At 51.1% G+C, this 22,727-nt stretch overlaps 1 long non-coding RNA gene across 1 annotated transcript; it reads right to left on the reverse strand.

Annotated features, from left to right (window-relative positions):
- Positions 1-14,886: 14,886 nt before the first annotated feature.
- On the reverse strand, positions 14,887-18,494 carry LOC105470058 (uncharacterized). The gene is made up of 4 exons (XR_980244.2): positions 17,888-18,494; positions 16,876-17,202; positions 15,328-15,448; positions 14,887-15,067 (listed from the first exon to the last, which is right to left on the reverse strand). It is a non-coding gene; the product is annotated as an uncharacterized lncRNA (long non-coding RNA).
- Between the last annotated feature and the right edge of the window lie 4,233 nt (positions 18,495-22,727).

Genomic DNA, 22,727 nt, shown 5'->3' on the forward strand with positions numbered 1-22,727 from the left:
AAGTGGGCCACCCTTCATCTTGCTTCTGGGACTCTGCTTCTCTGGTCTCTGTCTGGGAGGGACTGTCCTTTCTGTGCTCTGTCTGGCTAACTCTGAACTTGTCCTTAGAGCTTAGCTCATGCATCACTTTGAAGGGCACCACCACCCCCGCCCCCAGGCCATCCTCAACCCAATCTGTATAATCCCCTTTCCTGGGATGTCTTAGCCCTCCCATTGCCTTCTCACCTTTTCTATCTATTTTTTCTACCCATGAGGCGGTAGGATTTCCAGAGGTGAGGACATTCTATGCTGTGTCCCTGTGATTGGCACAGTGCCTGTCATACAAAAGTCACCCAATAAATATCGGTTAAGAAAATACGTAAATGAGACATAGTGATATGCACAGGCAGGTAGAGCTAGAAGAACTCATTTTTGAGTTAAGCCTCCCCAACGAATGATCTAATTTTAAAATGCAAACCTGGAGGCAGAGAGAGCAGGGGTCTTTGCAAGCGGGCAGGTTTACACATCACTTGGAAACCAGGACAACTTTGTGCTTTTTTCATGTGCCTTTGCTGTCTTTGGGCCTTCAAACACCATGCCCTCTCCTTTTGGGGTATTTCTCCTCCACCACTGCATGCCACCTGTGAACTATCAGTGTAGGAGCCCTGCCCTCCCTTAGGCCAAGGGGTGGATGTGAGATCAAGCAGGACCAATTGGGCTTTCTCCTAGGATTCAAAATCTGGGGCAGAGAGACTTAAGGATGAAATTGTATTGATTGGTGGTAACTCATTTACTGCAATAGTCAAACCTCAGCCAAGTTCTGAATAGTTCCCATTGCCTGTGGCAGAAATAACCAGTGCTGTCCAGGGTTCCACCTCTACTTCTTCCTGGGAACAGACTTAGACTACATTTCCCAGGCTTCCTTGCACTTAGTGGGATGTGAATGGAAGTGATAAGTCCATTTCCCACTGAATGGGATAACTCCATTTCCTCTGAATGGAGAGGATTCCATTCAGCCAATATAAGATGAGGCAGACTAAGGACCTAGAACAGAGAGAAGCCACAAGATGGAAAGAACCTGGGTGGCTAAATGACTGTAGAGTAAAGAGCCACCCTCCCACCTACCCCTGGTCTGATAAGGCTATGACACGTTGAAGTGTATTAAGCTACTGAAATGTTGGGTTCCTTATTATGAAAATTACTCTACCTCCATTAATTCTGGTTGTGCCCATTTCTGAGCCACCAGCCGTCCCATAGATTCTTTCCAATAAATTTCTTTTATACTCAAGGTTTTCTACCCATGGCCACATTTTGTTGTTTGCAATCAAAGGACCCTCATGATGTGACTTGGCGGTGGCTACAGAGACCATTTTCCAAAAGTAAGGTCCAGAGGGGTGAAGTAAATAGCCCATGAACAAACACATGTAAATGGCAGATCTGAGCCTGGAACCCAGACCTCCTGACTCCTCATCAACCCCCTTTCCATTGCCCTGGGATCTATCTTGCCCAGAACATAAATCTGGATTCCTGTGATGGCAGCAAAATGCACAGTGTCACCTGCATGCATCGATTTTGCCCAGAGGACCCTGCACCTGCACTGGGGGCTCGGAGGAAGGATCGATGTGGGGCCCAGATCTTTGGCTGTAAATCACAGCAGAGAGAGCACAGCAGAGCTGTTTTCTGGCAATAAATTCACCTCCAGCCAGCAGCCCAGCTTTTCTCCTTTCATGATTCTACCTTGTAGATCAGACACTGTTTGAAAGAGAGAGTGGGACCATTCCTTGCCTCGTTTATTTTCCCCTAATACTTTTAAAGAAACTTAATTTTGAAAAAGAATTTAGATTCACGGAAGAGTTGCAAAGATAATACAGAGAGGTCCAGTATACCCCTTGCTCAGCTTCCCCGCATGTTAACATCTTCCATAATACAATCATTAAAACTAAGAAATTAGTATCAGCACTGGTAGTAATTCAGCTACAGGCTTGATTTGGGTTTCCCCAATATTTCCACTGATGTCCTTTTCCATTCCAGGGTCCAATCCAGGATATGATGGTCATCCTATCTCCTTCACATCTGCCAACCTGTTAGAGATTTTCAACCTTTCCTTGTTTTTCCTAACATTGAGAGATTTGAAGAGTATTAGTCTGGTGTTTTGTAGACTGTCCTTCAGGTTGAGTTTGTCTGATATTTTCTCATTAAGAGAGTGTTGTTTTGGATTTGGGAGAAGAATAACACAAAGACGAGCACCCTTCCCTTTGCACCATGTGAAGCTGCACATGATATCAATATGATTGATTACAAGTGATGAGAACTTTGGTCACTCAGTTTAGGTGACATCTGCCAGGTTCCACCACCATGCGGTTTACTTTTTTCCCCTCTCCATACTTGATTTGTCATGAGTGAGTCACTAGGTCTAGCCCACACTCCAGGAGAGAATTTTCCCTCAACACCTTTGAGACATGAACAATGCCCCCTGGGGTCTGATGACCTCCTGCTCAGCCCTAGGGAAAGGGGAGGGCCAAGCCAGTGGCCCTGGCTCAGCTGCAACTGAGTCCTATCTTCTACAACTCTGCTCAGCTGCCCACTTGCCGCTCAAGGACAGGAAAGAGGCTGATTGAGAACTGGCCTCTTGTTAAGAGCCTGGTGAAGGCTGGCAGGTTGGGGCCAGGTGGGGATGCTGAGGAGGTTTGGGGGTGCTGGGGCCACCCCTTCTCCCTCTCGTGGTTCCTCCCTACCTGCAGCAGAGAGCCCCAGCTTCCCCCTTTGGGAAGCTGAGAGGTTCAGAGAGCACACAGACTTGGGGTTCTAGTCTTTCAGGAGTCTGGGATGTTGGTGCTCCTCCATCTGGCAAGCTCTGGATGATGGAGCCAACACAAAAAGAAAAATGGCCACGTGGGAAATAAAGAGCTGTTTTGTCTGGTCAGATGCCCAGAACCTCCAGTGTGAACCTTTGGTTAAAACAAACAAACAAACAAACAAACTCCATTGAAGAGAAAAACTTCCAATCAAGGGCAACTCATTTTTGGAATGTGGAGTCTCAGGCGTGCCCTGGGAGAAGAGGAGGCAGAGGCTGGATTTGTCGGGCACAATCTGGGCACACTTACCTAGATCAACCCACTACCTGCCTGGTCACAGGTGGGCAGAGAGAGGCAGGCCTGCTTCTAGAACAGTAGTTCTCAACTTGAGTTACATGTTAGAATCTCCCGCAGAGCATCAAAAAGTATTCATTTCCCGGGTTCTGCCTCTAAAATGACTATAATATTTCTGAGTGGGGTTTGGAAATTAGCATTTTTAAAATAATCCTCAGGTGATTGTTTCCCCCCGTGTTGAGCTATGATTGTAGCCCATTGCTTTGCTCCTCAAAGTGTGGTCCTCTGACCAGCATCAGCTGGGAGACTTAGACTAGCCCAGCCCTGGGCGCCCTGGCCCAGCTGAGTCAGAAGCTGACTGTTAACAAGATCCTGGGGAAGTTTGGGAGGCGCCAGATTAGCAGGTAGGGTGTGCCTTCTGCATGGGAGCAGGGGAGCAGCTGTCCCCCCATGGAGGAAGCACAGAGCAGGGCTAGAACGTGGGCACCCACCTTTGAAACAGTCACAATGCCTTCCAGCAAATGCTGCGGATGCTGACCAAACAGCTTAGCAACCCTCCTCCCATGACAGGGACAAGCATCAGGCAGGTGCTGGGAGAAGCTGCCAGTGTTTCTCAACATGTCTGCCTCCCCGGGAGGGGCAGCATGGGTGGAATCCCCCAGCTTCCCATGGACGGGACAGAAACGTCAAGAGGGACAAACACCTTCTCATCAGTGGGTCCTGCCTCCTTTACCTCCCGCTGCAGGCCTTCCTTGGGCAAGCCCTGTGTAAACCCCTCTGGGACTCAGCTGCCTTCTCTGTAAAGTGGAAGCAATAATGATTTTCTTGTGGGTTGGTCACTGATGAGATGGCACAGGTGAAAAGCTGGGCCTGGTGTTCAGTACTGGTGAAGGCACGGTCAAGGCCTGCTTGGAACAATGTATTCGAGCCAGGGGCACTTCTTTGGGCCCAAATGAGTCAATTCCTCCCGCCTCCTAAGCAGTACCTCTCTCCCCTCCCATACCCCTCCTCTACCCCGTCCTTCTCCCCTCTCCTCCCCTCCCCTCCCCAACCCCCTCCCTCTCCGCCTCCCCTCCCCTCCCCTCTTCTCCCCTACCCCTTCCATCCCCTACCTTCTCCTTCCCCTTCCCCTCCTTGTCTCCTCTCCTCTTCTCTCCCTCCTCCTCCTCCTCCCCGTCTTCTCCTCTCCTATCCTCTCCTCTCCCTCCTTCTCCCCTCCCCTCTCCTCCTTCTCTCTTCTCTCTCCCCACTCCTCTCCTCTCCTCTCCTCTTCTCTCCTCTCCCCTCCCCTTTCTCCTCCTTCTCTCCTCTCCTCCCTCCTCCTCCTCTTCTCTCTCCTCCTCCTCTCCTGTGTCCTCCTCCTCCTTTCTCCACTCTCCTTCCTCCTCCTCCTCCTCTTCCTCTCCTCTCCTCTCCAGATGTCATCTCCGATGAAGTTTTGACCTTACTTTTGAGGGTTCCAACTCTGCCAAGACAGCACAGCCCACCTCTCATCAGGAGGCAGAGCGACTGTCACTGAGGCTCATATCATGCTGGTTTCATCAATATCTCTACTTTTGATGTGTTTGGCAAAGTGGCTCCTGAGAGGTACACGGGAACAAATACAAGCACCTGCTCTGTGCCACCACCTTGAAACCCACTATTTCCTGTAATCTTCCTGAGAACACTGTGATGTATGGATTATCATCCCCTGGGCAGATGTGTGAGGAGCTGCAGATCAGAGAGGGGGAGTAACCTGCCCGCACTCACACAGCACTGGAGCCCACTGTGAAGCTGGGGTTCGGATCCCGTCCTCGTTCTGTGAGACTCCAAAGCCTGCTCCTTTTGCGAACCCTGCCCCTTTCCCTTTTCCCTTTCTCCCTTCCCTCCATCTGTGTTTTTGGTTAAACAAAACAGTTAATTTTTACTCAAAGTGAAAAATAACAGAATAGGAAGATACAATTCCATAAAGAACTATAAATCAATGCAACTGCTAGAAATTAGCTGCTGCTTTACCCAGCCCTGGGGGTGCTACTCCCCTGCCTGTCATTTGCAGCAGAGCCTGTGATATAAAAAAAAAAAAGTTCTGAATCCTGTAACGAAGCATCAGAGATGAGAAGGGTTGAAGGTTCTGTGCTCCCGTCCAGCTTCCCTCATCCCAGCCTCCACCACCCTGACAGGTCTGTCCCCAGCAGAAAAGCCAAAATCAGGGGTGGGGGAACTCAGGGGAAGGGGGTCCCCACCCCACCCCACCCCTTAGCATCAGTTTCTGCTGGATCTTGAAGTTTGGAAATTTGAGGAGCATGAAGTCCATGTTTATCTGGGTCAATGGGAATAAAATTCAGAATTTTTGTTAGAAATGTCCCCTAAAATAAGCTTTTCACACCAACCCGTCCCACTTCCTAAACTACTTCCTAGCCCTGCTCTCACATGATGCTCCCCGCACTGCATGCCAGACCTTGCCCCCTCTTGGTTGAAACTGTGGTTTTGTTGAGGGATCTTAAGTCTGAACTTGGGCCAGGAAACCGAGGAGTGCTCCCTGGGACCACCCACCCTCCTCCCCACCAGGTTCCCAAAGAACAGACGTGCATGAAGGAGGCAAAGGAGGTGGAGACACAGCGTGCCATGGCTGAGATTGGGCCTCAACTCCAGTGGGCGGTTTGTGTAAAATACAACAAACCCAGTCAGCTGGAGTTACCGCCCCCAGGACCGCTTAGTGCACTTCCCCAGAAACCCTCCCTGTTTCTCCTTTCCACTCCGGTGGGAAGAAAAGCCCCATGGGCCATGGAAGCAGAGCAGAGGGGCCCCCAGGAAGGCTTCCAGAGGGAGAGGTGAAGGGGGCGGCTTCATGGCTTCAGACTCTGGCCTTTGCTACCCTGGGAAAGCCTGAGAGCTGCTGCTAGCTGAGCACGGGGACCTGTTTTATAGCCCAGCCTGGTGGAATCTGGGCATTTGTGATAGGAGGGGTTGTTCTGAGTGTCCCAAACAGGTCCTCATGAGGTCAGCCATCCTGGGTCTTGGGGGTCCCAGTGTGTGTGCAGCCACCAAACACACCTTGGGCCGGAGTGTCCTGCATGATTAGGTTGTTGAGTCTATGACACAAGAGAGGATGCTGGAACCATTGTGAAACACAGCCCCATAGACAAATACATGGATTTTCAGATCTTAAGGAAGTTGATCACTTGGGCCCCTGGAGTCTGCCCATCACCGAGTTGGCACATCCAGGCCACAAAGGCTGGGAGAGGGACCTGGGACTAGAGACCCCACTACCTCCGACACCTCCTCAGGAGCAGCACTCTCCAGGTTTCGGTGGGCCAGGAAATGGGCAGAAGAATATTGGCAGTCCTCACCTGCTCCCGCTGGTTTGTGACTCTCTCCCCAGCCAGCATCTTGCTCTAACTTAGCCTGAGTGCTGCTCTGTGAGGTACTCATTTGACAGACTAGGACCCTGAGGCTTGAGCCTCCCAGGCCTGGAATTCCCATGAACAGCCTCCTGGGACTCCCATCTCGCAGATCCTGGGCACAGAGTGCAGCTAACTCTCCCAGCGCAGAGCCAGCTCTGGGGAAGGAGGAAGGGAATCCTGTCCAGCCTGTAGCACTGGGTGGAATACAATGGCAGGCAGCACTGGAGACCCTGACTCAGTGGGTCTGAGGAGGGCACGGGAATCCATCTTTCTAACACGTTCCCAGGTGGACCTGCTGCCATCCACAGCCGTCTTAGGGGACCAGGGCTCTGCAGCTGTGCTCTGGACTCCGGCACACATAGGCGTTAGGGGCTCTTGTTTGGATTTAGGGGTCTGGTGAGCCCTGAGATGCTGCATTTCTAAAAGGCTCCTGGTGCAGCCAGGGCTGTTGGTCCGAGGACCACACTTCCCACCCCAGTGGGCAGGCCTTGGTCATTGCAGGTGGGAGGATGCAGGGAGGCGGCTGGGCCAGCTCTCCTCCTGCCCCCTGCTGCTGGGCCTCTCTGCGAAGCAGGGAAATCAGATGTAAAGGCCAGTGAGAAAGGGACAGCCTGGGGACATCTTGCCCATCCTCCCCCATCCCAGAGGCCGGCCCTGTATGAGCCTCCCCAATCCCAGAGGCCCTCCCCCCATGAGCCTCCCCCATCCCAGGGGCCCACTCGCATGAGCCCCCCAACCCAGGGGCCGGCCCCCCATGAGCCTCCCCATCCCAGAGGCTGGCCCCCCATGAACCTCCCCCATCCCAGAGGCCGACCCCCCATGAGCCTCCCTCATCCCAGAGGCCGGCCCTGCATTAGCCCCCCCATCCCAGGGGCCGACCCCCCACGAGCCTCCCTCATCCCAGAGGCCGGCCCTGCATAAGCCTCCCTCGGAGCTGCCCTTGCCCGTCGGAAGAGTTGCGCTCCGATGGGCCCAGAGCAAAGCCGAGGACCCACCCTGAGCATGGAGCCCCTGGCCTGTCCCAGGAGAGCCTGTGCTGGCTTTTCGGAGGACTTCCCCTCACTTCAGTTGCCATGTGAGCGGTGGCACATCTCTGCAGACCCCCAGAGGTGGATGTGGCCTTCTACTGGCTGCTGGGCACCCCCCCAGGCCTGGCTGGCTCCCTGCGTTACAAGGGAGGCCTCATCTTCCCTCAGAGCCCTGCTCAGCCCCGGCCTGGGTGGTAAAGCCCTGGGGCCCAGAACGCCTAATCCCTGTGGGTGTAGTGCGTTAGCTTCCAAGGGCAGCCATAACAAATTACTACACATGGAGGGACTTCAAACAACAGAATGTTGTTTCTGGAGGCCAGAAGTCCAGTCCTGTGGGGTCATGCTCTCTCTGAAGGCTCCAGGGGAGGATTTTCCTTGCTTCCCTCTTAGTTTCTGGGGCTTGCCCGCAATCCTTGGCTTGTAAATGCATCACCCCAGTTTCTGCCTCGCTCCACATAGTCTCGGTCTTCCCTCTGCATGTCTGTGTCTCTGTGTCTGAATCCCCCTCTTCTTTCTCTTAAAGGACATCATTGATTGGATTTAATGACCATCAAACCCAATATGACCTCAACTTGACTACATTTGCAAATATTGTATTCCCAGATAAAATCACATTCACAGGTATCAAGATTAGGACTTGAACAGATTTTTCAGGGACACACAATTCAGCTCATAGCTGCCTCTCTGTCCCCCAAGACCCATGGAGTGTAGCTGGAAAGGATCCAGCATCAGGCTCTACCTTGAGCCGGAAGCAGCCCCCTCTCCAGATGGTCTAGAGATGGCCAGATGCCCCAGTGCTGCTAATTCTCAGTGCTCCGTCACCCTCCCTCCTCTTGGCCTCCAGCAGAGCCTCTTCAGGCCAACAGGTTTGCAAAAAGAGGAGGGAGAATTTGTTATTCAGTCCTCTGTGTGTGGTCCTCACATGGCTCCCTGGGCACCCTCCGTTTTCAGAGCATGTTTGTATCCAGGTCTCCATCTCATTGTGAGCCAAGGATCATTGACTCCATTGTACAGATGGGGAAACCGAGGCTCAGAAAGGGCAAATTGCTTGCCCAGTGTCACACAGCCGAAAGGCATAGCTGGGACTTGAAACCGGGTCTTCAGAAGCCAAGTCTAGGATAACTATTGATCAGCTCCTTCAGTGACATCAAATGGAGGGGTCCTGTACATGTTGGGGACAGGCATATGACAAGGGGACCTCTGACTGGAGCAGGACTGGCGCTCACTGATGTGCTGCAGAGGGTGAAATGGTCACTTCTCCCGCCATCCGCCCGCCCCGCATGCCCTGCCGGATGACACATGGATAAGATGTCGTGAGAATGATCTCCCTAGGGACATAAATATCCCCCTCTTGATAGCCCGGCACCCTGCTGTCATATTGTTATGGCAATCTTTTTTCATTTTTTAGCATCTGCTGTTCAGAACGCTTCATACCTTGAATAGAGAATGAAGTGAAGGCATAAATCAGCAGCACAGCGCCCGCCTGGCCAGCTCCTGGGGTCTGTGCCGGGCCACCTCCGCTGCTTACTGCCGCTGATCTAGGAGCTATTGTAACTGCTGCTTGGTTTTAAGGCCTGTTGATGTATTGGTGGCTTTTTTATATGTGGTGGGTCATTTGTGTGACTGATTTTGTGACTCACGCGCCCGCTGCAGGATGCCCTGGAAACAGGTCTACCAGCTGCGCTCTCAGGATGAAAACATGTGGAGAGCAGACTGGCCAGAGAGGGACCGCCATCACAGTCCCCTCCTCCACTGCCTGCATGGGCCAATTGGACATGGTTGGCCCAGAAAGAAAACGGGAAAATTGATGGAATTCAGGTGTCAGTCTTTGACATCGAAATCCTTTCTCACCCGGTACGGAGTAAATGGTGTGGATGAAGGTAAATAGCAGCTTATGCTCTCAATAGACTCCGAGTAAACGTTCTTGTGCCACCTGTTAGAGTTTTAGCAGGCGGGGGAATCCCTGCGTAGACTTTTCAACATGACAGTGAAAAAAAGAGAGAGGGAGTCGTTGTTCAGTTTCCAGAAGCAGAGTAGCTGAAACAGCTGGGTAATAGGGTTTACGTGTGCTTCATCACCCCACTGGGATGAGTCTGGTCTGCTGTGTATTGCTGGCAACGTTCACTGTCGCAGTGGATTTGCACAAATGCCCAAGTTTACAGGTATTGTCCGGAGGGGTGGACACAGGGAGACGCTCGTCTGCGGCAGAGAATACTCCATTGCTCTGCGTCTGAACAATTCAGCAGTTAGAGAAGGTGAATCCGTTTCTGATTTTAACATGTTCCCTTTTCCCTTTTTTCTTTCTCTCCTTCTTACCTGTCTTTCTTAAAACAGAAGGCTATACATTATTCAAGATACTAAGAGGTTTAAAAACAAATAAAATAAGTAAATACAACCCTAACACCCAGCGTAAGAAATAAAACATTGCATACGCATTAAAACCACCAGCGTTCCCACCCCAGCCGCCTCCTGCTTTCCATGCCGCAGGTGACCTCTTTTCACTTGAATCAGATGCTCTTTAATTCCACACATTTTTGTAGCTTAAGCAACTCACAGTATGGTTTTGTGTTTTACATTTCCTATAAATCATGTTATTTGTCTATTATAAATAATAGACATTATTTCATAACTAGGTTTTTTCTTTTTTGGGGTGGGGGGCGATGGAGTTTCACTCTTGTTGCCCAGGCTGGAGCGCAATGGCACAATCTCAGCTCACTGCAACCTCCGCCTCCTGGGTTCAAGTAATTTTCTTGCCTCAGCCTCCTGAATAGCTGGGATTACAGGCATGTGTCACCACGCCCAGCTAATTTTGTATCTTTAGTAGAGACGGGGGTTTCTCCATGTTGGTCAGGCTGGTCTCGAACTCCTGACCTCAGGTGATCTGCCCGCCTCACCCTCCCAAAGTGCTGGGATTACAGGCATGAGCCACTGCACCTGGCCTAACTAGGTTTTTTCTTTCAACATTGTTTATGGGATTGATCTGGGTTGATACATGTAGTTCAAGTTCAACCATTTTTACTGCAATAAGCATTCCATTATATGAAACTCACAAGTGATCCGTTCTCTTTTTGATGAATTTCCACGTGTTTGCTATTAGAAACCATGACTGTGAGCTTCTTTCTTCATCTCCAGCCTCCTGACCCAACCTCCAGGATGGCAGCAGCACTACACTTAGCACATCCTGGGGAATAATGCTCCCGCTGCCTGTCGGGGAAGAGCATGGCGCGTCAGCTGCCCTCTGCCTTTCAAAGAGATGCCCTTAATGTCAGTTGCAGGGAAGGAGGCCTCCTGCCCTTGGCTTCCCACAGGGTGCAGAGAGTGCATCGCCCTGGCCTCAGCCTTGCGTTTTGTCTCTAGGCAGGCAAGTGCACTGAGTCCTCCAACCCTCATGTACTCATGTGCTCAGTAAAAATGCTGGAACCAGAGCTATGCGCGTCAACTCAGATAAATCTCATCAACAATGCTGAGTGAGAAAATCTCATGGTGGAAGAATGGACACGATGTGATGTCGCACATAGAATTTAAAACCCAAGCAGAGAGGGTTTCCTTCGCGGAGCTAAGCTGGTGAGATGGCACAGGACAGTGCTGGAGGGTGGTGGGGTGGGGCAGAACGGGGGGCTTTCAAACTATGTTCTGAGGACCTTGGAGCTGCCATGGTGGTGGCGGTTCCTGGGTAACCCCTCCCCCACGATTTCAGGAAAGCCAGCCCCCAAAGGGAATCGTTTGACTGTGTTAGGACCCCAGCTTTGCTTCTGTGCTCTTTGGCAAGTTTCATGCCACTCTGGGCTTTCCTATGTCTGTCTAGAATGGGGATAACGATAGTCCCCACGCATGGGGTGGCAGTGAGGAGGACTTGACAGTGCCCAGCACATAACATCCACCAAATTCATTGGGCTCTTTTATGATCATTTACCATTATCTGGTATATTACTCAGGGTTCTCCAGAGGAACATAACCATAGAATATATACAAGGTTGACCTTTGAACAACTCCAGGGTGAGGGGCACCAATCCCTCTTGCAGTTAAAAATCTGCATATAACTTTTGACTTCCCAAAAGCTTAACTACTAATAGCCTACTGCAGACCAGAAGTCTTCTCAATACCATAGACAGTTGATTAATACATAAATAGCCTAGCATCTACATATATTTTATACATTAATAATATACCTGTGATGGTTAATAAGAGTGTCAACTTGATTGGATTGAAGGATGCAAAGTATTACCAACTTGATTGGATTGAAGGATGCAAAGGAGATTACCATCTGAGTCAGTGGACTGGGAGGGGCAGACCCACCCTCAACATGGGTGGGCACCATCTAATCAGCCGCCAGCACTGCCAGAATAAGAGCAGGTAGAATGTGGAAAAACTAGACTGGCTGAGTCTCCTGGCCTCCATCTTTCTCCCATGCTGGATGCTTCGTGCCCTCAAACATTGGACTCCAAGTTCTTTAGCTTCGGGACTCTTGGACCTTCAACCATAGGCTGAAGCCTGCACTGTTGGCTTCCCTACTTATGAGGTTTTGGGACTTGGACTGGCTTCCTTGCTCCTCAGTTTGCAGACGGCCTATTGTGAGACTTCACCTTGTGATCGTGTGAGTCAATACTCCTTAATAAACTCCCCTGTATATATATACATCTATCCTATTCTGTCCCTCTAGAGAACCCCGACTAATACATACCTAACTTTATCTGATTTTTTTGTTTGTTTGTTTTTTAAGACAGGGTCTTACCCTGTCACCCAGGCTGGAATGCACTGGCGTGATCATGGCTCACTGCAGCCTTGACCTCCTGGGCTCAAGTGATCCTCCCACCTTAGCCTCCCAAGTAGCTGGGGCTACTACAGGCATGTGCCACCACACTCAGCTAATTTTTGTATTTTTTGTAGAGATGGGATTTCACCACATTGCCCAACCTGATCTCAAACTCCTGGACTCAAGTGATCTTCCCACCTCGGCCTCCCAAAGTGCTGGGATTACAGGCATGAGCCACTGTACCTGGCCACTTTTTCTTAAATTTTCCAATATTTCTAGGCTATAGGCTATGTGGTTTATCTTCCAGTTTTTTCACATTGTCATAAATTCTTCAAAAATTTTTTCAATCTATTTGTTGAAAAAAAATCTGCAAGTAAGTGGACACATGCCATTTAAACTTGTGTTGTTCAAAGGTCAACTACAGACATGTAAGAGGGGACTTATTATGGGAATTGGCTCATGTGCTCATGAAGGCCGAAGAATCCCTTAATCTGCCATCTGTAGGCTGGAGAACCAGGAAATTGGTGTGAATTCAGTCTGGGTCTGAAGCCAATGTTGCAACTCAGTCAGAAGCCTGAAAATTGGGGCCACTGGTGTGAGTCCTGGAGTCTGAAGGCCCAAGGTCCTAGAGCTCTGATGTCTGGGGCCAGGAGAAGGTGGATACCTGAGCTTCAGAAGAGAGAGAACTTACTTTTCCTGTGCCTTTTTTGTTCTGTCCAGGCCTCAACGTGTAGGATGCTGCCCGAGCTGAAGGCGGAGCTGCCTTCCTCTGTCCACTGATTCACCTGCGAATTTCTTCGGAAACACCCGCATAGATGCACCTGGAAAGTTTTTACCAGCCAGCTGAGCATCCCTTAACCCAGTCAAGTTGACACATAAAATTAACCATCACATCTGATTTGTAGATTTGCTTTCATGTTAGTTTTACTTTGAACAAAAATGTTCACTTGCTTAAACAAAACGTTTGAAAACTCCTGACCTCATACCTCCCCCTCATGGACAGGAGAAGGTACGGAGAACAGAGGTGTGTTATGACCCAGCCAGGCTCCAGTCACTCGTGGGTCCAGCCTGTCCAGCGCTGGCCCTGGGGCTTCTGGCTGGTCACTTTGCTTCTTGGGGCCTGGGCTTCCTGTGGGCTGGAAGATCCTGCAGGCCCCTCCAGTGCTGGCATTCTGAGGCATGCCCTCTCCTCTCCAGCGACCGCAGAGCCAGGAAGGACAGGACAGACAGAATGAGTAGGGGGACCTGGAAACTTGGAGTGTGGTCTGGGAAAACAGACCCAACCAGGACATCGAGCCCAGTGTCCCATCATAGGCTCAGTGCCTGCAAACAAATCCCAAGCCCCATGCTCCTTGGCAGGCAGGATGGTGCAGGCCAATACTGCATGTCTGCAGGAACTGCTGGTAAGATGACATTGCAACATCAAAGGCACTGCAGAGATGCCTCTTCTTGCCATTTTGGGTTCAAGGGGTGAGGCTCAGGTCTCCCAGGCACAGAGGAGCGAATACCTGGGCCTACTGAAAAGGACTGGTTCAGTGTTTCTTGGAGAACAAGATCAAGGTCCCCTGGTGGGGGCAGCACTAGCCCAGGAAGCTAAAAACCCACACTCAAGTTCCTACAGCCCTTGGGGAGGAATCTTTCATAGGACATGGGAGATGGACTCTTTTGTAGCTAGAAAGACCTTACAACATCCCCAGGTACGTAGGGGTCTAAGACTCTTCCCAGAGCCGGGCTGGTCTTTAGTTCTCAGGAGTCTGTGATTACCAGAACCTGGAGGCAGCCTTGCCTTCCAGCACTGAGGCCCTGGAGGAGGCCTGGAGGGAGTGGAATCTGGCATGTTCCTTCCCTGGCAGAGGCAGCTGTTCGAGTGATTCAATCGCCTTGGGCAGCTTCCTGGTCTCCAGGGCTGGGCCAGCAGGTACCGGCCAGCATAAGGGTGCACACTCAAAACAGCATCATCGGTTTGGCCCAAGGTCCCTTCCTCAACTGTCTAATTATGCACACATAATTACTTCCCATGTTTACCACTGTTCTAGGTCCTGGAGACAGAGCCATGTTTTCCTGCAGCTTACAAATAACAAGAAAAAGAAGTGAAATCTGTTCTCTCAGGTGGTGACAAGAGCTAAGTGGCAGACGGGATGGGGAGCCTGGTGAAGGGGTGGAGCATATGAGATGGAGAGGCCAGAATGAGCTCCCCAGGTAGGCAGCAGCTGAGTAAAGATGTGAGGGAGGGAGGCAGCCACGTGGATGGGTGGGAGGAGAGCAGTCCAAGCAGAGGCACAGCACGTGCAAAGGCCCCAAGGCAGGACCTGCCTGGCCTGTTGAGGAGTATCAAGGAGGCCAGTGTGGCTGGAACACATGAATGAGCATGAGAGTTGTAAGAGAAGAGGTCTGGTGGCAACAGACTGAGGGGCACCTAGAGTCTTAGGAGTCATGGAGTTCTGCTCTTCTTCTATGAGATGGGCCATTGAGAGAATTTAGCAGAGAATTACAAACATGAAAGTCCCAAATTATGAGCATATAAGTTTAATCTTCTTCTTTTTCCTAATTCAATTTAACCCAGTTCTTCTAGTGTGATGTAGTTTTGTATGGGGTTGTATTAGAGTTCTCTAGAGAAACAGCAATAGGAAATACATTTAAATGAGGATATTTATTTTAGGGAATTGGCTCACACGGTTATAAGGCTGACAGATCCGAAGATCTGCAGTGAGTTGGCAAGTTGAAGACCCAGGACAGCCAATAGTGTAGTTCCTGTCCATGTCCGAAGGCTTGAGAACCAGGAGAGCTGATGGTGTCGTTGTAGCGTAGAGGCAGGAAAAAGCCAATGTCCCAATTCTGAAGTAGTCAGACAGGAGGAATTCTCTTACTTGAGAGAACTGAACTTTTTGTTCTATTCAGGTCTTCAACCAATTAGATAAATGTTGCAAAAACATTGTCACAGAAACACTCAGAATAATGTTTGATCACATATCTGGGCACATTGTGATCCAGTCAAGTTGATGCAAAAAATTAACTATTACAAAGATTGTAATAAAGAACACAGATCTCAACTTTGCTATTTCCCAGTTGCATGACCCACAGGGACATTACTTAACCTCTTTAAGCCTCAGTTTCTTCATCTGTAAAATGGGGACAGAGTTTACTTCATAGGCATTCGACCTGCACAGTCGTACTTAGATGGACCCATGCTTGCTTGAATGCTCTGCTGTTGAAATTCTTAATAAATTTTAAATAATTTGTTAATAATTCTTAACAATCTTTAACAAAGGCTCCACATTTTAATCTTACATTGCACCCCACAGATAATGTACCCAGTGCTGAAGAAGGATAATAACCTTAACTTCCTCTCAGGGTGCTTGTGAAGGTCAAATAAGAAACCACAGGTAAAGCACTCAGCACCTTGCCTGACACAGTATCTGCATCATAAACCCAGCTGTCATTATTGCTAACAACATGTGCAAGCCCCTACTTGGGGCCAGACCCTCAAGTCCACAGAGATGCACATGACTCCTGCCCTGAGGAATTTGTGGTTTATGGTTCGGGAGTTAATGGATTCAGGTAGAACAGCCTGGGTCACGCCCATCCAGGTAAAGGCATCCCCCAGGAGGAAGCCTCCTGATTCTTCACTCCTGTTGGAATTTGAGGACGTTGGAAGGGTCCTAGGCAGGGAGAGGTGATGAGGGAAAGGGCCCAGAAGGTCTCAGTAGCTGGGGAAAGAGCCGCTTGGAGAGCGGCATGGGAGGTGTGGAAAGGAAGCCCAGAGCTGTGTGCTGATTAGGGACTGTGACCAGCCAGGCCCTCCAAGGCCACATCCCACTGGCCTGGAGCCTGAGAGGCTGAGAGCCTGCTCACTGGCTGTGTCCCGAGTAGGCTCCACATATCTGTAAGCCCCAGGTCCTCACTAAGTAAGTGGGAGACATGACCCAGATGAAGACGAATACACACAGAATGATACCCCACAGAGGGCAAAGGTTATTGTGCAATCAGGAGTGGGAGGAAGGGGCTTCCGGAATGCCTGAAGATGTGAGGCACCCATGAGACTTAAAACCTTCGCTTTAAATGCCAGGAAACCACAAGGCACTGTTCTCTCCTGTTCACTTAGCAGAGGGGCCCCGACCTAGCTCCCTGGGCTCCCAGCCCCACCTCACACCCTCCTTGCCAGTCTTTTACCCCCCAGGAACTCAGAAAGATTATTTTAAATTGCAAATCAGATCATATCACTTTGTTCTGCAAAACCCCCTGGGGCTTTGAGACTGAAATGCTCACCCCATGTATGCCCCCTCCATGTCTGTGACCTCATCTCCCACCACTGGCCACTCAGTTACAGCACTGGGGATGGCTGGCTTTTTCTATGCATGGAGTCTCTAGCACCTGCCATCTTGGGGCCCTTGTCCTTGCTGTTTCCTCTGACTGGAGTAATTCCTGTCCTCTATGGCTTGCTCCAGCACTCCAAATGCCCCTCCTCAGACAGGCCAACCCTCACCCCATCCCCTCCCCCATCTTGAACTTAATGACCATCATTGCCTTTTCACCTGGCTGTGTCATCATTCATGTATTATAACATGACCTATCATTATAGTTCCCTTGTTTATTTTCTGTCTCTCCAGCCAAAATACAAGCTCCACACAGATGGATACTTTTACCTTACTTATGTTGTATTGTATCCTCCACACCTAGGATTGTGCCTGCACAGGATATTTCATAAGTGATAGATTCCTGCTTTATAGATACAGAAACTGAGGTTCGATGAGATCACATCCTTTGCCGATAACCCACAGCTCTGGAGCTCAGACTGGTGGCTGGGCAGTGTGGTGTGCTGGCAAATGTCTTAAACCTGGCTCTCCTGGAAAAGGGGAGGGCCCGGCTGCATTTGCTGAAGTCCATGGTGTAAATACTTCCACCGTGTCCGATTTCAAGTCACCAAGGTGACCTCACTGAATGCGAGGTTCGGAAGGATGCGTCCCTGGGCTCTGGAAGGAAGCCAGTGTCAGCCAAATCAGGACCCACTGCCCGGCTACTTCCTATTCCTTCATTTTCTTCACTCTGCACTTTGAGTGAAATAAGTCCTTCTTCGCTTTCCCCTCTAAATCCCAACTACCTCACTCCGCACTGAACACATCAGGTGAAATAACTCCTTCACTTTCTCCCTTCAAATCCTATCTCATACTGAAGAAAACAGTCCGAGCCAAGTCTCTGCATGCCTCTGGGCCTCAGTTTCCCCGTCCATAGGGTGGGATGACTTCTAAGGCCTGGCTCTCCCCCATCATCCTTGCCTGAAGTCTGGGAGCCTCGGTCTTGCGCAGTGCCCCTGTCGACCACCAGGGGACAGTCTTTCCCCACCAAAGACGCTGGCCTCGCCAGGTCCCCGTCGGTGTCCTCCTTGGACACAGCCTGGGTATTGCAGGCCCTACCTGGCTTATGAATCAGCGATTGTGCCCAGCCCCGAGCGGGCATTTGCAGGAAGGGCCCATTGTTTGCAGTGAGGCCTTTTGTTCCAGCAGTGGCCTGGGGAAACTGGGATTGGGCTGGGGGCTTGATTGGTTCCCAGGGGCCCCTGGTGGGTGTTGGGGTGTGGACCCAGGCGGACCCCTCTCCCCTCTCCCCGCTGCCCGCCCCAATCCCATCTACCAGGCTGCTGTGCCGGGCACTGCTTACCTATGCCTCAGCTCTGTCCGAGGTTCTCGCCCCTGCAGACCTCCTCTGCCACCCTCTGAGGCCCGTAGCACGTGTTCCCTCCTCCAGGCCGGGGTTCCTGTTACTTCCTTTAGCCTCATTCAATTCAACCGCACTTTAAGAGGGTAGGTGTCGGGAGCTGGGCGTCTCCCTGAAAGTTTGGCTCCAGGCATTACCGCAGCCCCGTTTTCTTTTCTGTTTCACTGCAGCGGAGGGACACAGGCTTTGGGCGCTGCCTGGGTCTGCAGCAGAGGCGGTGGCCTAACCCTGAGAGGTAGCCCAAGGTCAGGCTAGAGTCTGCGTCCTCCCCTCAGCTCTGCTCTCACAGACGACTGTGAACCCGCGGAGCTTCCATCTCCTGAGCCTGGCCTGGGCGAGCGGCTCGCAGTGCCCTGGCCCAATCCCACCTGCAGCCTGGGAAGCCACAGGGTCACCCAGGGTTCCACGGCCTCCCTGACCACAAAAGGGGAACCGCTGCAGCTCCTGGCAGCGGGCATGGTCTGCTGTGAGGCTCCGGGGGTTCCAACACCTGAAAATGTAAGCTAAGTGTGTTCTGGGAATGGTGAGGCCTCATCTTACTCGTGTGTGTGTGTGTGTGTGTGTGTGTGTGTGTGTGTGTGTGTGTAAATATCTCTTGCTTCAACTCACGGCAAGATCTGGAGCTGATCCTCCAAAGGAAAGAGGGATGAGGGTGGGAGGGTGCCTGTCACCTCCCCGAGGGTAGACCTGGGTTTCAGTCCCTGTTCGGTTGGCCATGGGAGTAGTTGGGGAGCACCCTGTTGCCATCTCTAAACCTCAGCTTCCTCTACTGTTTAATGGGGGTTAAAAAGATGCTCTTCTCATTCTGGGGGTGGAGGGAGAGTCAAGATTAGAGCTCTTTTCAATCTCTGACATGTGAAGCTGGGGCTGCATGAGAATCTGTAGGGCATTTTATTAGCAGAAAAATTGTTGTGTATAAATATCATCTGGCTGTACCTAATCCCGTCCTTACAGCGTCAGGAGTGACAGTTAGTACAGGCAAGGAAAGCTCTAGCTTTCCATGACTACTAATCCCACAGAAATTAAAGCAAATTATTCACTGCGGGACAAGAATTTATTGTTAAAACATTTGACCCTGATGTTTAAAAATATAAGCAGGCTTTTTGGAGGACACTGGTGGGTTTGAAAGTGACCATTTGGGGCAACAGCATAGTGAGTCTCTCTTGGTCCTTAAACCTGAAGCCAAGCCTGCTTTTTCACCTCCTGTGACCCCTGAAATGCCCGTGCATAGGTGGGCCCAAGATACCCCCGGCAGCCCTTGATGCCCCTGGGGAGGGAGTTGGCCTATTGATTGCAGCTTCTAGAATTCAGTCTCCATGTATGCTGTTTCTGTGAAAACACCATGCCTCATGCTGAGATTACATTTTGGGGGGGCTTTGTTTTTCTAGTTTATCCCCTTGACTCAGGTGAAGAGCAGATGGCATTAGAGAAACTGAGGCAAATGGTCACAGTCTGCCATGCTGGGCTGAGGGATGGTGACATGGGGCACTCCTGCCCTGGCCTGGGGCTCAGTCTTCCCAAGACATGCTGGTGCCCGGGTTCCCCCAACCTGCTGTTCTGGGTGGAACAGTCCTGTGACTTCAGTGTCAAAGGAGACAGATCAAGCATGGCCCCTGGCTCGGGAGGGCTTCCCCCTTCCCCCCTTCTGGCAGTAGGTCAGGGGGCTGCACGGAGGAGCCAGCAAATGCCGGGGCCCTATCTTCCCACCTGGCAACAGCGTTACCCCCTCCCTATTTCACCTGTCAATACCTTTATGTATCAGCCCAGAGGAAAAGCCCCCACTTCCATGAGGCCCTCCATGGTCCCATAAGCATGTGTCCTAGAGACACCCTGGCGGACCTCATTGCCCCAAATCTTCTGTTCCATTTAGGATTCTTGGTGGAAACTTAAGGCCAATGTTGGAAGGATACTGGATAGCCCATGGCGAAACTGGGCTTCAGACGGCTGGGAGCTCCTGGGAGTCCACCTATCCTCCTTCTCTAGGTGGCTGCTACAGATTCAAACTCCCAGGGGAGAGTCCATTTGGCCAGTGAGGACCACAGGCCACCTCGATGTTGAGACTGGGCTGGTCACAGAGCCAGACAGAGCAACACTAACGGGGAGGCAGGGTGCCCCAGGTGAGCCAGGAGGACACACACGCCAGGGTCTGCTGGGCACCGCTGCCCAGGCCTGGGGCTCAGCCCTCCCCGAGGCATGCTGGTGCCCAGGCCCTCAACGAGCCTGGTGGGGCTGCAGGAATGGAGTTTTCCCTCGGACACCTGAGACCTCGCCCGGCTGGGGAGTGTCAAGTGCGGAGCAAACACCTGCACAGGCCAAGGCTCCAGAGGCTACGCCCGCTACCCCCGGATAATGGTGCTCAGAAGAAGTCCGGGAAACTTAACTCCCACTTGCCTTCCAGTGAACAGGAGCACGGGGTCTGTCCACACTCCCCCACAACACAGGGCGATTGTTGTAGAGCAGAGCTGGACATGCCCCCAGCCCTGTTTACAAGGTGGCATCCAAGGGTCCGCGCTCTTTCCGGTACACGGGGGCTTGTTCGTTTTTCAAAGGACTCTCGGAAGGGGAGAATGTTCTCAGCGGTTTATGCTTTCTCGGATGATCTTTGCGTTGCTGCTCCTCTGGGGCTGCAAATCTTTTCAGCCACAAAGACAAAACAGTTCCTCCCGCTTTGTTCTTCTCGACCCTCAAAGAAGCCCCTTTCAGGGTGAGGCTTGTTCGCTGTGTCTTTGGGAACCTGGCATCAGCGGATGTCTGGGTCACGTCCCCCATGGCTTCTAAGCCTCCAAAGGCCCACAGCGTGCGGTTCACGCACTGAGGTCGGCACCAGCCCTGGACCAGGCCCTGGCTCCTCGCCAGCCTCCCTTCCTGCCATTCTCCTATCTCCCGACCTCCTGCTGTACCTGGGGGCAACTCAAACCGAGCACTATTCTGCAAAGATCTGTCGGTCCCTGACCCCAGCCCTGGACAGGCACTGCACTGGGCAGGTGCTAGGTGTCCCAGGAGTGTCTCCCTGTGAGTATGTAGTGAGTGCATGGGGACAGTGCAAGCCCCTGGGACACCCGGGCAGGAGGCAGGTGGAGACAGTGGCTTGCTCGTCAGCCCTTGGAGCAAATGTGGAGGTCTGTCTCTGGGTAGGAAAAGAGATTTAAACAGGGCATTTTGAAGTGATACATGGTGGAGTGTGATGACGGAGCACAGCGATCACCCTCCTTCTTCCCCAGCCACATGTCTTATGCGGGAGAGAGGATTACACCCCTGGGTGAGTTACTGCCAACTATACTTCCAAGCAGATTCAAGACCCAGGTTGCAGGAGCAGGGCACAGCCCACAGAAGGCAGCCAGTGTGCTTGGTTCTGGTCCGAGCCCCCGTTCCACCTGCCCACTGAGCATCCCTGGGCAAATCAGGTCACTTCTCCAAGTCCAATGTCCTCATCTGCAAAAAGTGCGTCTGTCTTGAGGAACTGCCGAAATAATCCACCATGAGAAGGCAGCAAAGTCCACCTGGCCCGCGGTTGGGGCTCAACAAATGTCAGATGCTATTTTTATTAATTGCAATCTTACTCAAAACAACTGAGAAGTGGCAAAAGGTGGGTGCTTAACTCCAGGTGCACTTTGCCAGTTCCAAAAGTGTCCCAGGTGCCGTGTTTATTTTATTCAAAATCCTTGACATGGCCTTGAGCAGGGACTCAGTACAGCGGGTCAGAGCTCACACCTGGGAGTCGCACACACTTGCATCCTGAGGCTGCCTCCCCCGGCTCGGTGATCGGGGGCAGCTTTGCCTTGTCGGTTTCAACCCTGTGGTATCCCCAGTGCCCAAGACAGGGCCTGACACACGCAGATATTCAATAAATGTTTGCTGGTTGAATTTAAGTTACTCAACATTAGTGGGTCTCCATTTCTGCTTCTGTGAAATAGAAATTATAAGAAACCTGCCTCAAAGGGCTGTTGTGAAAATTAAATGAGATGACCCAGAAAATGCACACAGTACATAACTTATTAAAAGCTGCCTGACAAGGAGTCAGCGCTGAACGAAGGATCATTCCCCTTGAGTACACGGAGGCTCTCAGATAACCAGAATCCTCAGTTACGCAGAGCAATCATCACATCCGTGGGCTTGTTGCCTTTTCACAAAGCACAGGAATTTTACCTCTCAGTCTAAACCTCTAGAAACCTATTCGTTAAAATAAAATTCAGTCTGTCTTGGCAAAACCCTATGAGCATGTGGATGAGAACACAGAGGCAACTGTTGGGATGGATATTTGGCCTCAAGTTTCAGGACGTGGCCCCGGGTCCCTGGCAAGGGGGCCCACGTGCTGGGAGTCCAGGTGGCTGCAACTTGAATTCTCAGAGCAGACGGTTCAGGAAAAGCGAGCAAGTTCAGAGATGTTGTCTCCGCCAATATTGAAATTGCCTTTGGAAACTTTTCACGGGCTGCTAAGCCAAGTGAGAGAAAGAAAATTGAGGGTTTATGTATTTTTTAAATCAAAGAACCCTAATTCCAATAAAAAATAATGCCCTTCCATGGCCAATTGCCATCTCCTCAGCTTCTTCGTTTCTTTTTAATAAAAATTTTTATTGTGCACATTAGGTTAACCAGACCTATGCATAGCCTCTCTCTCAAACTCTGAGTCACTCAAGGGGAACCACTCCTGGCTTATGCCTAGATTTTGAATCAGGACGGCTCCCTGGGCAAGAAGTCAGTTCATATGAGCTCTCCGGAGATCAATTTGGGCAGCTCTTCTGATCAGAAGCTAAGGGACTAAGCATTTTATTCACTTATTTAT

Source organism: Macaca nemestrina, chromosome 9, assembly GCF_043159975.1.
Source record: "Macaca nemestrina isolate mMacNem1 chromosome 9, mMacNem.hap1, whole genome shotgun sequence".
Classification (NCBI taxonomy): Eukaryota; Metazoa; Chordata; class Mammalia; order Primates; family Cercopithecidae; genus Macaca; species Macaca nemestrina.